General features: G+C 44.6%; 1 long non-coding RNA gene across 1 annotated transcript in view; it reads right to left on the reverse strand.

Moving 5' to 3' along the window:
* Window positions 1–4,397: 4,397 nt before the first annotated feature.
* LOC123160911 (uncharacterized) overlaps window positions 4,398–5,244 on the reverse strand; it is a 3,752-nt gene continuing 2,905 nt past the window's right edge. The window contains exon 2 of the long non-coding RNA XR_006480454.1: window positions 4,398–4,571. This is a non-coding gene — a long non-coding RNA (uncharacterized lncRNA). The remainder of the gene's footprint in view (window positions 4,572–5,244) is intronic.

The following is a 5,244-nucleotide window of genomic DNA, read 5'->3' on the forward strand; positions in this document are numbered from 1 at the left end:
CTCGTCTCCCGGCTCTACCCAAGGTAAGAACACAAGTAGTGAAACAACAATCAATCATGATGCAATGCACAAGCAACATGATGCAATACATGGCATGATATGCAAGATATGATATGCAATGCATAAGCGTGCTCCGAAAGGGAAAGAATGATCAAGGCATCAAGTTGGCAAACCAAGTATGCCATTGTAAAGATGAGGTTATTTCGGTTGAAATCGATATAAAGATCACCGGAAACGGATGCACGGTTTGCAAATGGCAAGCAAAACATGGATGACACAATTCTGCGATTAACAGCATGATGCTACTTAGCATGCAACAAGAAACTAAGCTAGTGTACTCCAACATAGCAACAAATTATACGGCAGTGATGTATAAGAGATGCTTGACAAAACATGAACACTGAGCTATGGCTAAATCTCACAAGAGCAGGTTCAAACAAGCATGGCAAAAGTGCAAAAGATAACAACATCACAGACTTGGTGAAAATACTAACATGCCAGAAATAACATCAGGAAGCCATGTTTAGAGCTAGCAAACCACATACTACAGGAACATAACATAGCAAAAAAAAAAGGCATGGCATGCTTCTACTAAATGCACTTAACAAAACTCCCTTACTGAACATGAGCCAAAAGGACACAGAAAATATGGTTACACCATGCAAACATAGCAAGATTTATAAATAGGTTCAGACTTGGTGAAATTTCATGGCATGGCAAAAACAGATTCATGTTGGCATGTTAACAAGCTTGATTAACTCCCTACATAGCATATCATGGCATGAAATAACTATAGCATGGAGTAGGCATGAAAATGAAGCTAACCATGTGCAAAACCACCAGATAGCATATTTGCAGGAATATACACATAAAAGACAAAACAACACCATGATGTAAAATAACATGTTCATGAACTTGCTCAAATGCATAAACTAATGCTACCACTGGATTGGTGGGATTTTTCTACCCCAAAAACATATATAATATGCTGGGGTTGCTGTAGAAAAATCATCACAAGTGCAATAAGTTAAAACCTGCCATAAATGGAATATGCGAGAAATGGCATTTTCCTTATTTGGAAACGTCCAGATATGGACTTGCCCAAAATGGATAGATTTCATATGCTATAAATGGAATATTCGCTGGGAAAAATAAACATAAAGGAAAAAGGAGAAGTGGAGGGGGATGACAGGTGGACCTAGGTGCGTGTGTGACTGATCAAAGGGGGCTACCTGTTAGCACCACGAAAGAAAAATAAAAGAGAACGTGTGCCTTTGGGACTCAAACCCGAGACCTCCTGCTTCAGAGCGTGCTGGAGCAACCAGTCAGGCTATGCATGCATACGTGACCAGGAAGGGGCTCGGCCGATTTTGAACCACTGGAAGGTCGAGCCTTCTTCTCCACCGCACGGGGAAGATGGTGACGGCGTCGGCGGGCAACGACGGCGACCACCAGAGCAGTGGAGCATCGGCGGGGGTGCGGGATTGGGAGGCAGCGCTGCTACGGGTCATGCGTGTGCATGTGCGCATGTGTGGGTGTGCGCACACATGAACTTGCGTCCATGGCGGCTAGGTGTAGTGAGGCGAAGCGAAGGCGAGCTACGGCACGAGCACGGGCTGCGGGACGCTGCTCTGCTGCGAGGGTCCGAGCAGGTCATGGTGCGCGAGGGTATCCAGAGTGGGGAACACTCGGGCACGCTACGGTAGAACAGCAACTACATCAAAACTCAGGCTTCTCCGGAACATCGAGATCATGGCGAAGGCGCGATCCTAGCATCTCCTACAGGGATCATCCAGCGTTGAGAAGGAGGATTGAGGAAGCCGGGTATACCTCCTTACCCTAGGGCAAGAAGACAGTGATGGAGACGAGCCTACGGCGACACGGTCGACCTCTAAACTTGGTGGGGCTGCTGTCCGCGAAGAAAAGGAAGAAGACGGTCGAGGGAGTCGATCTGGAGGCCTTGTGGTCGCGTGTGTCGTGGAAGGAGATGGAGAGGTACATGGCGGTCCTCTCCACGGCAACAAGAGTGTCAGAGGCGCGACGTGGACGGCTACCCCAAGATCGAGCTCGTGCTCGCTCGGGTCATGGTGCGCAGGGCAACGGCGAGGCGCGTGGAGACCTACCTGGCGGCAGCGAGGGCAAGAGAGGGACAGAAGTGGACGAGGGGAACTAGGGCTAGGTCTAGGACACCATATATATGGGCTAGGGGCGCCGGACGGCCGTCAAATCAACGAGCTCGTCGACGTGGCGCGTCTGGATGAGCTGCCGTACAGGGGAGATGACGCTCCTGCCGCTAGCGGGCTGGATGGGCTGCTGCTGCTACTCGAGTTGGGCTGCAGGCGCTGGTGCACTGGGAGGCCGGCCCAGGGGGTGCTGCTGCTGGGCTGCTCTGCTGCTGCTATTCTCTTTTGTTTTCCTATTTTCCTCAAACAAAAGAAAAACAAGAAAAGTCCAGAGTGATTTGGGAAAGCTATGGAAGATATAAAAATATCTTTGGAGCCCTAGTATTATGCACATAATAGTAAAAATGGTTTGGGTATTTTTAGAGGAAGAAAAATATTCCAGGTTTGAATTAGGTTCAAACTTGAAGCATTTTTTTGACCCCAACCAAACCAACTCCAAATTAGATGAAACTTGGCAGAGAGGTGAGTGGCATGATGCTTGAATTGCGAGGAAGAGATGAACATTAAAGGAGGAGTGAAAATGGCACTTACCAAATAAAAGAAAGAGGAGGAGGGGAGGTGGTGATCAGTGAAGGGGGATGATGATGCTTGGATCCACATAGAACATGCCACAATACAATGAGCTACACCATGAAGATGCACATGATGACATGAGAATGAAATGCATGACATGAACAAAATGCAAAACAAAGATAAAACCCAACCACGAAGGGAATCTCATAACTTAAAGCCGAAAATGGCAAGTGTTGGAGTTACAAATATGGAAAGTTACATTTGGGGTGTTACATAACCTTGACTCATCAAACACGAGGCAGGAATAATGTTCTGACTATGTGCAGGAATGTAATAACAATTATTCAATTCCATAATGAATCCGGAAGGAAGCTGGAGCTGCATCGTGCCGACCTCCAATGCATCAACTCTTGCTTTGTTTCCAACCTTGATGTCAATCTCCCCTTGTGCCACATGCCTAGTTCTTACCAGCCCCTGCATCGAGTTGCAAATATGAACAACTGATCCGGTACCAAATACCCAAGAGCTACTCGGTATGTTCGCAAGGTAAATGTCTATAACATATGCAACATGTGTACCTTTGCTTGAAGCAGCATTCCCGGCCTTCTTGCCATGCTCTGCAAGCCACTTGCTACAGTTCCTCTTCCAGTGACCGGTCTCCTTGTAGTGATAGCAAACGGTCTTCGAGTCCGGTCCAGACTTCGACACAGCGGCGGAGGTTACTGTCTCCGTGCCCTTTGCCTTAGCCTTTTTCTTGAACCAGCTCTTCTTGAACTTAGCTGATTTCTGCACCATCAACACTTGATGCATGCCTTTCTTAATATCCTGTTCTGCCACTTTGAGCATCCCATGCAATTCAGTGAGCTTCTTATCCATGTCATGCATATGATAGTTCGAGATGAACATCCCATAACTTGGTGGAAGAGAACCCAGAACTGCATCAGTAGCCAGCTCATCCAAGAGCGGGAAGCCCAAACGATCCAAAGCTTGCACATATCCGATCATCTTGATCACATGCGGGCTCAGTGGATCACCTTCCTTCAGCTTGCAATCCATCAAGGATCGCCAGACGTTGAACCTTTCGGTCCTAGCCTGTGTCTGAAACATGCTCTTGAGACTCTCAATCATAAGCCTCAACGTTTTCGAAATGCTGTTGCAAATCGGGATCCATACAAGCAAGCATCAGACAGTTGATCTCCGTTGATTCATCAACACTACTGGAATCTGGCACTTTGCCATCTGCCATGGCAGATGGCAAAGGCATGGTCGGCGGATGGCAAAGGCTTTGCCATCTGCCAGCAGATGGCAAACAGTTCGTCTGAAACCCTGCCGGTAAAGGCTTCTTTGCCATCTGCTGGCTGATGGCAAAGAGCCTGTGGCTTTCCCATCTGCTGGCAGATGGCAAAGCCTCTTAACGGGGTTAGCCCCGTTAGAAGGCTAACGGCAAACTTTGCCATCTGCTGGCAGATGGCAAAGAGCCCAAATAGGCCAGCCCAAAGGTTACATGTAGATGACACGTGGCCTCTTTGCCATCTGCCAGCTGATGGCAAAGCTCTTTGCCATCTGCCAGCAGATGGCAAAGTGACTATATTGCCCCATTTAATTTTGTTTTTTATTATATCAATTCATTTTCACAGAAATCAAACACAAATATATTTATATGACCAATATAGCATATTCAACACATATTACCAATAGTCATGAACACATATGTATCCAACACATGTTACCAATAGTTGCAAGTTTCATCCGTACATATACATAGTTTCATCAATATTACACAGTTTCATCGATAGGTAGCAAGTTTCACAAGGTCAAAACAAAAACTAAATACAAGCACACCATCAACCCAATCTTCCGTGATCTTAAGCAAATCTGTAAAATGGGAAAGAAGAAAGTTAGAAGAAGAAGACTAGAAGAAGAAGATTATTATGATGCAACTAAAATGTGAAGATTATTATGATGCAACTTATATCTGTAAAATAGGTCATTTTGGAGCTAAGTATGGTTATTATGTTATTTTTGAGCTAGCTAAGCATACTAAGTCATTTTGGTGTAAAACATGCTAAGGTCATTCTAGAGCTCAGTAAGTTTATTATGTCATTTTGGAGCTAGCTAAGCATGTGAAGTCATTTAGGAGCTAAAATATGTCATTTCTTAAGCATATTATGTCATTTTAGAGTTAGCTAAGCATATTAAGTCATTTTGGAGGAAAAGATGCTAAGTATAGGTCATTTTAGAGCTATCCTAGGTTAAATAGGTCATTTTTAAGCTAGCTAAGCATATTAAGTCATTTTGGAGGAAAAAATGCTAAGTATAGGTCATTTTAGAGCTATCCTAGGTTAAATATGTCATTTTGGAGCTAATTAAGCTTATTATGTCATTTTGGAGCTAGCTAAGCATGTGAAGTCATTTAGGAGCTAAACTATGTCATTTCTTAAGCATATTATGTCATTTTAGAGCTAGTTAAGCATATTAACTAATTTTGGAGGAAAAGATTCTAAGTATAGGTCATTTTGAAGCTAGCTAAGCATATTAAGTCATTTTG

This window comes from Triticum aestivum, chromosome 7B (assembly GCF_018294505.1).
Source record: "Triticum aestivum cultivar Chinese Spring chromosome 7B, IWGSC CS RefSeq v2.1, whole genome shotgun sequence".
Classification (NCBI taxonomy): domain Eukaryota; kingdom Viridiplantae; phylum Streptophyta; class Magnoliopsida; order Poales; family Poaceae; genus Triticum; species Triticum aestivum.